Raw genomic sequence first — 11323 nt, 5'->3', positions numbered from 1 at the left:
CAAAAAAAATTATAAAAACAAAATAAACTTTAATAATATTATTAAAATTAACAAACTTAATAAATATTGACATATAAGAAAAAGAGAAAGAAAGAGTAGGAGAAATAGATACATGAAAAGGGAGGGAGAGTAAAAGAACTAGAAAGAGAAATAGAAGGAGAGAGGGGGAGAGAGAGAGAACAAGAGGAAGAAAGGAAAAGAGAGGGAGAGTGAGAGAGGTAGAGAGAGAAAGAGAAATAGAAGAAAAGAGAAAGATATCTTTTATTTTAAAAACAAAATATTATGATCTTTTATATACATAAAACTTTCTCTTTAACATGGGAATGTTAAATTTCTACCCTCTCATAAAAACTTTTGTAAGAATATGAGATAAAAATAATTATTGAAAAACTATATTCTTAAGAATCTTAATAACTATCAAACATGAAAAATCAATATTTTCAATTTAAGATTCTTAAGAAAATAAAATTTAATATAAAATATAAGTTATTGAACGAACTAAATTTACTTACTCTTAAAGTAAGTGAATTTCTCCTTTATATATATATATACTATATTATTTATAAAATATATATTAATAATTGTGTTGATAATTAATTTTTAGAAATCTTATTAATTATATTTTTATAGGAATATTTTCTTTTGATCTGATCTATTAATCTTTACAAATTTAAAGTCAACATTAAAAATTCAAATTCAATTCTACTTGTAATAATAATAATAATAATATTATTATTATTATAGACAATTGAATTTGTGCCAACTTTATATGTTTTTATGTTATAAGAGTTAATTATGTTTTTAATTTTATTACAAAATATTTTTTTTCTCAAAATTAAATCATTATCTTTTTAGTTCTCTATTTATAAAAATATATTATATGTAAAATTTATTTTTCTAAAAAAACATTTTATTATGTAAATAAGGATGACAAATCAAAATGGTATAATTTATTTTTAAAAGCCTAAAAAGTAAATATTATTTTATTTATATGGGTTAAAAAATTTATCAAATTATAATTTAATTTAAAAAAAATTAGTCCTTATAAATATAATTTAAGTTTTATTTTTTAGTATAATTTTAACATAAAAAATTTAGAGATGATTTTCTATCATTCTTATAATTAATGAGATAACATAAGTTTAATCATATTATATTAACAATTATTTTATAATGATATATAATTGAATATACCACTTCCCCTCAAAAAAAAAATTGAATATACCACTTGTGAAAATCTGTAAATTTTTTTAGCATCATTAACTTATATTAGTATATTAAAATTAACAGAGCTAGTTATTCCCTTGCAGCAATATTAGTAGATCTGTTTTCTCTTTCTCCTCTGTTTTCTTTTTTAATTTTAAAGTTATTAGCAGATCTCTTGAAGAACGAGCACATTACTTTAATTGAACATAACTTGCACACCGTTTTCTATTTTGAAGAATTCAAGGTGATGAGATTTTTTTTTCTTTTCAAAATTCTTTTTATCATAATTAGCAGATTGAGGCATTTCGTGTCTTTAATAATTACTCACAGACAAATATTAAAAATTATAAATAGTTATTTAAAAAAATAATTTCTTTTTATATTTAAGAGATATAATAATCTAATAAAAAGTAAAAATTAAAAGGCTAGTTATCAAAATATATCTCATTTATAATAATTATAGATTTATCTTATAAAAAAATAATAATAAATTAGTATGTGCTATGCACAAATAAAATATTTGTTATACATAATTAAAATTTATATAAATTATTTTTATTACAAATAATAAATAAGAAAAAAATGAAACTAAATAAATATATATTATTTAAATTTTATGCACAAATAAAATATTTGTTATATATAATTAAAATTTATATAAATTATTTTTATTACAAATAATAAATAAGAAAAAAATGAAACTAAATAAATATATATTATTTAAAATTTATATAAATAGATATTTTTTGTAACGACCCGGCTAGTCACTACACACGGCATCGCACACTAGAAACTCCAGACAGATAGAACAAGTATATAAATATAGGATCTAGAATATATAAATATACAAAGTTCTAGTCTGACTAGGGTTAAAGTGTACCAACGAAAATTACAACCAATTGCTACTATCCCAAGTAGCTACTAGCAAAATATCCACACAAGCAAAACAGCTCCAAGGTCCGCCGGAGACTCACCACTAGACGCCCACCTATTCCTGTTCTGCTCCCATACACAGTATGATCATCGCAGTCCAAACACCATGGAAAACAACAAAAGGGTAAGCTAGTGTAATTAAAAATTAGCATACAAATAGATACATAGCAATATAATTAAATTTCATCATTATAAGTATCAACTCATCTGCACAGCTTATATCACGCATCAATACCAGCACCACGATGTGGCTACATCAACACTGTGGAACAGCAACAACAGCACCACCTCAAGTGGTTATAACAGCACCGCCTAGCGGCAACATCGACACTGCTCAGCAGCAGCAACAGCACCACCTCAAGTGGTTATAATGGCCTCTCAAATAGGCACACATCAGCACCAGCTAGCGGTTATTACAACACCACGTATGTGGCAACAACAACAGCAACAACACCACCTCAAGTGGTTATAATGGCCTCTCAAATAGGCACACATCAGCACCAGCTAGCGGTTATTACAGCACCACGTATGTGGCAGCAACAACACCGACTTAACGGCTACAACACCACAATAGTGGCTAACAGCACCGACATAGCGGCTATAACAGCACCACAATAGTGGCTAACAGCACCGACATAGCGGCTATAACAGCACCACAATAGTGGCTAACACAGCACCGACATAGCGGCTATAACAGCACCACAATAGTGGCTAACACAACACCGACATAGCGGCTATAATAGCACCACAATAGTGGCTAACACAGCATACAGCTCACAGCACAACACAACAAAATTAGCATACAACACAGCTAAGTAGTATTCAACACAACTTACTACTCACAACTAGGCTCATCATTCTAGAGCACAACCATATTATAAATCAGCATTTAGATCTAGTCAGCACAACATATTTATCAATTACATCTCAGCTTAGCAATTATAGCATAATTCAACAACTATCAGCATATAATTCAGCTCGACTCAAACAATAAAGTTTAGCATTAGCATCACATAGCACAACTCAGCGTCTTACAACACATCTAAGCATCTTACAGCAACATACACCTAACACAGCTCAACATCATCAAACAACAATTTCAGCTAGTCATCACATCATATTCATCAATTTCGGCTTAGTTCAGCATGAAACAATATTATCAACAAATTCAGCATATAACTTCACAACGCACAACATGTTCAACACATAATACGACCCAACCATCTTGTTTACAACGCATCTATCTTGTCAACTTACTCACCCAAACAACACCAATACACCTAAGCACCTAAAACAACTTTAAACTTAACCAAATCACTAAATGTGAAATGGCAACCATCACAGCAAACAACGCATCAGGAGTTATACTACTCCTACCATGCTCATCCTTATCTCATATGAAATATAATCAAATTTCCTACAACTCTCATGAAGACACCAAGTCTTAATTCATTCATCTACCTTGTTAAATATTCTAAAAACCGCAACAGCTATAGGTAAAGCTGGCAGCCTGACCCCTCTTCACTAAAACGGCCATATCTGGAGTTCTAAAACTCCTTTTTGAATGATTCCAGCGCCATTGGAAAACTAACATCCAAGGCTACAACTTTCATGCAGACTATAATGCCAAATTCTGAAAATAAATTTCACGCCCGGCGTGTTAAAGTCTCGCCCGGCGCAATTCCCAACCCGAGACCTACAGAGGTCTATTGCGCCCGGCGTGGTTTTTCCAACGCCCGGCGCGATTCACCCAGGAATTCCTCTTTTCAATTTGCGCCTGGCGCGAAGAACTGCGCCCAGCGCAAATTCAAACAGAAACCCTTCCCAGTTCGAAAATCTCATCTAAAAACCTGCAAAATCAACTTCCCAGGCACATGCAATCGGTCCAAAGCATCACATTTCCATCCAAGAACCCAAAAATACTACCTTTTTCAACATGCAACAACAAATCACGGATTTCCCCAAATTTTCTCAAAAACCCCGAAACCCCCAAAAACAGGTTCTCATTCAACACAGCCACGAATCAACCATCAATAAGCATCCAATGAGTTTCTAGAACTCATCCACAGCCAAAAACAGCGACAAAAGAAAGAAAATTACTAGCTTCCCTTACCTCGGCGCGAGAATCCGAGCTCCGGGAAGAAAACGAGCTTGAACGGAGAAGAAAAGGGGAAGTAGGAGAAGCTTGAGGAAGCTCCGCACGGCTCAGCAAGAAACCCAGCACCACTACTCAGCTCCTAAGATTCACCACAGCCACTCATGATCAGAGAAAGGAAAATGGGGAAGAAGAGAGTGAAAATGAGGAGTGAGTAAGAGAAGTGAGTGAAAGAGAGTGGGGGAGAGAAAAATAAGGGAGGGGGGTCTCACAATCTCCCCAACAACAAGAGTTTTCGTCCCCGAAAACAGACTCACTTGGGAAAAGAAACGGATACCGCTCCCTGCACTGCTGCTCCACCTCCCAAGGAGCCTCACCAGTAGTTGCATCCCACAACACCTTCACCAGAGCAATGGACTTGCTCCCCAACTCCTTCAGCTTGTGATCAACCACAGCTATCAGCAACTTCTCAAACGTCAGATTTCTCCTTCACTCGCACATCATCTAGTTTAACCACATGACCAGGGTCATAGACACACCTCCTCAGCAGGGACACATGAAATACATGTTCCCCTTCCGCAACTCCAAAGGCTTACGCCTTTTATCAGCATATGATTCTCTGCCTATTCCGAGCAGTCTTCATTCTCTCTTGAATCAGCTTCACCTCCTCAGTAGTCTGTTGGATTAGCTCCGGTTCCACAACCACTGACTCACCATCTCGATACTAGCACAGAGGAGTCCTACATCTCCTGCCATTCAAGGCTTCAAACGGCGCCATCCCAATACTAGCATGAAAGCTATTATTGTAAGTGAACTCAACTAACGGTAGGACCTCCTCCCAGCTTTCCAAGTGGTCTAACGCACATGCCCTCAGCAAATCCTCCAACACAACTTTCTTCAGCTCAGCATCATGAGGTAGGCAAATCCTGTCCTTGTACCTCAAGATTCCATCTTCGCCCAGCTCAAAATCAACAGCCTTCTTGGTACCCAACAAACCAAGAAGTTTCACCAGCTCAACATCTTGCAACTGTTTCTATCCAACCTGCCTCAAGAACTCACTAGTTATGGTAATCATCCCATAACTAATGTGATCTTGAGCTAACTCCACACTAAGATTCAGATCTCTGAACTCCTCAACCAGCTCCAGCTCTTTCACCATCATACTCAACATGTAGATGGATTTTCTACTCAGCGTTCCACCACAACATTGGCCTTCCCAGGATGATACATCAACTGGAAGTCATAATGCTTCAGAAACTCTATCCACCGCCTCTACCTCATGTTCAGCTCCTTCTGATCAAACAAGTACTTCAGACTCTTGTGATCACTGAAGACACTAAACCGAGCACCATATAGATAATGTCGCCATATCTTCAAGGCAAACATAACAACTACCAACTCCAAGTCATGAGTGGGATAATTCCTCTCATGATTCTTCAGTTGCCTTGAAGCATATGCCACCACTTTCCTGTTCTGCATCAGCATGCACCCCAACCCTGGTGAGAAGCATCACAATACACATCAAAAGGTTCACCAGAGTCGGGCAACGCCAGCACAGAAGAAGTAGTCAACCTCCTCTTCAGCTCATCAAAGCTCCGCTCACAGGCATCGGTCCAATTGAACGGCTGCTCCTTCCTCGTCAGTTGGGTTAAAGGCGCCACTATCATGGAGAATTCCTCAATGCACCTCCTATAGTAACCCGCTAAACCCACAAAATTTCGAATATCAGTAACAGTTCTTGGACGCTCTCTCTGCAACACCGACTCCACCTTAGCCGGATCAACAGCAATCCCCTCACTGAGATCACATGTCCCGAGAACTTCACTTCATCCAACCAAAACTCACATTTTGAAAGCTTGGCGTACAGCTGCTTCGCCTTCAAAATTTCCAGCACCAACCTCAAGTGCTCTCCATGCTCCTCCGGGGTCCTTGAATAAATCAGGATGTCATCAATAAGTACCTCCACAAATTTATTCAAGAACGGCCAGAAAATCCTGTTCATGTAATCCATGAACACTGCGGGGGCGTTGGTCACACCGAACGGCATCACAACATATTCATAGTGACCATACCTAGTCCTGAAAGCAGTCTTCGGTATGTCACCCTCCTTCACCCTAATCTGGTGATATCCCGACCTCAAGTCAATCTTAGAAAACACCGACGCGCCCCTCAGTTGATCCATTAAGTCATCTATCCGGGGAAGTGGATATTTGTTCTTAATGGTCAATTTGTTCAGTTGCCGGTAATCAACACACAGTCGACTACCCCCATCCTTCTTCTTTACCAACAACACAGGAGCACCCCACGGCGAAACACTCGGTCGCACCAACTGCTTTTCCAATAAGTCCTCCAACTGATTTTTCAACTCAGCTAGCTCAGCAGGAGCCATCCTATAGGGAGCTACTGACACTGGTCCCGCACCTGGAACCAAGTCCATGCTAAACTCCCTCTCCCTAACAGGAGGCAACCCATGCACCTCATTAGGGAACACCTCAGCAAAGTCCTTTCCTACATCAACCTCAGCAATGACCCTCTCGGTCTCCACACTCATAGCAGCAAGCAGAAGACAGTACTCCGCTTCATCCCTCAACAATGATTCAGCTTGACCAGCTGAAATCAACAGCTCCTCCTCCATCTGAGGAATGATCAACCACCTATTGACACAATCTATAAGGATGCGATTAGCAGAAAACCAATCCATCCCTAAGACTATGTCAATATCCACCCAAGGTAAACATATCAAGTTCACCTTGTACCCCTCCACCAATGCTCAGCCCCCCAACCAACATGTAGACAACATATGCCAGCCTCCTCTCTTGAGAACATCCCTGCACAGTGAAAATCTTCTCCATCTCACAGATCCAGTGGTCAGCTACCTCTGGGTCTGCATCTCCCTTAAACTGAGGAGGACAACATCTCTAGAACTCAGCTAGATCCCGGTTCTCCAACGACCCCAAGGGCCTTGCTGCACCAGCTGCAGCCCAAACAGCGTCCATCCTAGCAAAATAAAAATTTTGCTGCTGCATAGCCATAACCACCATCTCTATGGCACGGGCTATCAGCTCATTGGTTATAGTCATTGTCTACAGAAGTAACAACATCTTCAGTACACAATAACTAAACCAAACAACCGTCAACAGCACAACAAAACAACACAGCAATAGCACAACAAACAACACAACAAGACAGCACAACACAGAGTTCAGCACAACAAAAGCCTAAAAGGAACCACCCCCAAAGAGTGTCCACTAGACTCGAACTGCTCTGATACCACTAAAGTGTAACGACCCGGCTAGTCACTACACACGGCATCGCACACTAGAAACTCCAGACAGATAGAACAAGTATATAAATATAGGATCTAGAATATATAAATATACAAAGTTCTAGTCTGACTAGGGTTAAAGTGTACCAACGAAAATTACAACCAATTGCTACTATCCCAAGTAGCTACTAGCAAAATATCCACACAAGCAAAACAGCTCCAAGGTCCGCCGGAGACTCACCACTAGACGCCCACCTATTCCTGTTCTGCTCCCATACACAGTATGATCATCGCAGTCCAAACACCATGGAAAACAACAAAAGGGTAAGCTAGTGTAATTAAAAATTAGCATACAAATAGATACATAGCAATATAATTAAATTTCATCATTATAAGTATCAACTCATCTGCACAGCTTATATCACGCATCAATACCAGCACCACGATGTGGCTACATCAACACTGTGGAACAGCAACAACAGCACCACCTCAAGTGGTTATAACAGCACCGCCTAGCGGCAACATCGACACTGCTCAGCAGCAGCAACAGCACCACCTCAAGTGGTTATAATGGCCTCTCAAATAGGCACACATCAGCACCAGCTAGCGGTTATTACAACACCACGTATGTGGCAACAACAACAGCAACAACACCACCTCAAGTGGTTATAATGGCCTCTCAAATAGGCACACATCAGCACCAGCTAGCGGTTATTACAGCACCACGTATGTGGCAGCAACAACACCGACTTAACGGCTACAACACCACAATAGTGGCTAACAGCACCGACATAGCGGCTATAACAGCACCACAATAGTGGCTAACAGCACCGACATAGCGGCTATAACAGCACCACAATAGTGGCTAACACAGCACCGACATAGCGGCTATAACAGCACCACAATAGTGGCTAACACAACACCGACATAGCGGCTATAACAGCACCACAATAGTGGCTAACACAGCATACAGCTCACAGCACAACACAACAAAATTAGCATACAACACAGCTAAGTAGTATTCAACACAACTTACTACTCACAACTAGGCTCATCATTCTAGAGCACAACCATATTATAAATCAGCATTTAGATCTAGTCAGCACAACATATTTATCAATTACATCTCAGCTTAGCAATTATAGCATAATTCAACAACTATCAGCATATAATTCAGCTCGACTCAAACAATAAAGTTTAGCATTAGCATCACATAGCACAACTCAGCGTCTTACAACACATCTAAGCATCTTACAGCAACATACACCTAACACAGCTCAACATCATCAAACAACAATTTCAGCTAGTCATCACATCATATTCATCAATTTCGGCTTAGTTCAGCATGAAACAATATTATCAACAAATTCAGCATATAACTTCACAACGCACAACATGTTCAACACATAATACGACCCAACCATCTTGTTTACAACGCATCTATCTTGTCAACTTACTCACCCAAACAACACCAATACACCTAAGCACCTAAAACAACTTTAAACTTAACCAAATCACTAAATGTGAAATGGCAACCATCACAGCAAACAACGCATCAGGAGTTATACTACTCCTACCATGCTCATCCTTATCTCATATGAAATATAATCAAATTTCCTACAACTCTCATGAAGACACCAAGTCTTAATTCATTCATCTACCTTGTTAAATATTCTAAAAACCGCAACAGCTATAGGTAAAGCTGGCAGCCTGACCCCTCTTCACTAAAACGGCCATATCTGGAGTTCTAAAACTCCTTTTTGAATGATTCCAGCGCCATTGGAAAACTAACATCCAAGGCTACAACTTTCATGCAGACTATAATGCCAAATTCTGAAAATAAATTTCACGCCCGGCGTGTTAAAGTCTCGCCCGGCGCAATTCCCAACCCGAGACCTACAGAGGTCTATTGCGCCCGGCGTGGTTTTTCCAACGCCCGGCGCAATTCACCCAGGAATTCCTCTTTTCAATTTGCGCCTGGCGCGAAGAACTGCGCCCAGCGCAAATTCAAACAGAAACCCTTCCCAGTTCGAAAATCTCATCTAAAAACCTGCAAAATCAACTTCCCAGGCACATGCAATCGGTCCAAAGCATCACATTTCCATCCAAGAACCCAAAAATACTACCTTTTTCAACATGCAACAACAAATCACGGATTTCCCCAAATTTTCTCAAAAACCCCGAAACCCCCAAAAACAGGTTCTCATTCAACACAGCCACGAATCAACCATCAATAAGCATCCAATGAGTTTCTAGAACTCATCCACAGCCAAAAACAGCGACAAAAGAAAGAAAATTACTAGCTTCCCTTACCTCGGCGCGAGAATCCGAGCTCCGGGAAGAAAACGAGCTTGAACGGAGAAGAAAAGGGGAAGTAGGAGAAGCTTGAGGAAGCTCCGCACGGCTCAGCAAGAAACCCAGCACCACTACTCAGCTCCTAAGATTCACCACAGCCACTCATGATCAGAGAAAGGAAAATGGGGAAGAAGAGAGTGAAAATGAGGAGTGAGTAAGAGAAGTGAGTGAAAGAGAGTGGGGGAGAGAAAAATAAGGGAGGGGGGTCTCACATTTTTAAACATATAAACTATATTTTTGATTTATAATAAATATTTTGTATTGTGTCACAATATTATTTTTTTAATATAAATAATTTATTTTAAAAATATTAAAATTTATTTTATAAATAAATATAATAAATAAAAATTAAATTAGATAAAAATAAAAAAAATTAAAATTCTCTTATTAAAAAATACTCTCTCATAAAACAATTATTTATTTTTTAATATATAAGAATGAGTTTATATTGGATAAAAGATTAATTTTAATTATTAATAATTTATTTTTAAAATATTAAATTTTAAGTTATTAATAAATATAATTAAATTAAATAAAAATTATAAAAACATTTTATTCATAGAATAATCTATAAAAATATTTTAAACCAAATAATTATTTATATTTAATATATAAAAGTTATCCTACAAAACAAACTTATAATTAATCAATGACAAGTACAACTTCTTATGCATTTATCATATTGAATGACTAACGTAATAAAACTTATAGTCTCATGTAGTCAAAGTGGATCTTGGATCTCTCATGAGATATACATCACTCACTGTACTTGCTGGACTATTTGAATATGCACATGTACTTAGATTCCACTCAAATTAAGTTAATCATATGGATGATATCAGTTGGTTAAATTTCTTTTGTTGTTAGTTGTTAGTTAAAACTTAAGATAAAATATGATTTTTATTATATAAAATCGTATCTTGTAATAATTTAAACTTATTTGTAATACTTAAAAAAAATCAAAATTACTACCCGTTGATTTTTCTTTTAAAGTTGCGTTGATAATTTGATTATTTATTTCAAAATTTTATTTGAATAAATGACCTCTTATATTCTAGATCAATTATTTATCTCAATTATAAAAAGTGTTACTATAAATATAATATATATATATATATATATAAATTTATTTAATTTATAATTATACATAATTTTAATATTAATTTTGAATAAAATTTAATAATAACATATATTGTATATCATAATAATTTATGTTTATATTTTTTTTAGTAATATATCAATATATATTATATTTATAATATAGATAAAAAAATTTTTAATAATAAATATTATATTAATATAGAGTGTTTATTAATAGTCCATAATTATCATTAAAAATTCACAGTTTTCGAACTAAAATGTGCTATACATCATATTTAGATAATTGTAAATTAAGTCTCACTAAAATAATCACATCGTTCATTAACCCTTCAATCATATTAATGATATTATCCATTACTAACTTTTAG

This window comes from Cajanus cajan, chromosome 2, assembly GCF_000230855.2.
Source record: "Cajanus cajan strain Asha chromosome 2, NIPB_CcT2T_4, whole genome shotgun sequence".
Taxonomy (NCBI): domain Eukaryota; kingdom Viridiplantae; phylum Streptophyta; class Magnoliopsida; order Fabales; family Fabaceae; genus Cajanus; species Cajanus cajan.
Note: the sequence above shows the minus strand (reverse complement) of the source record.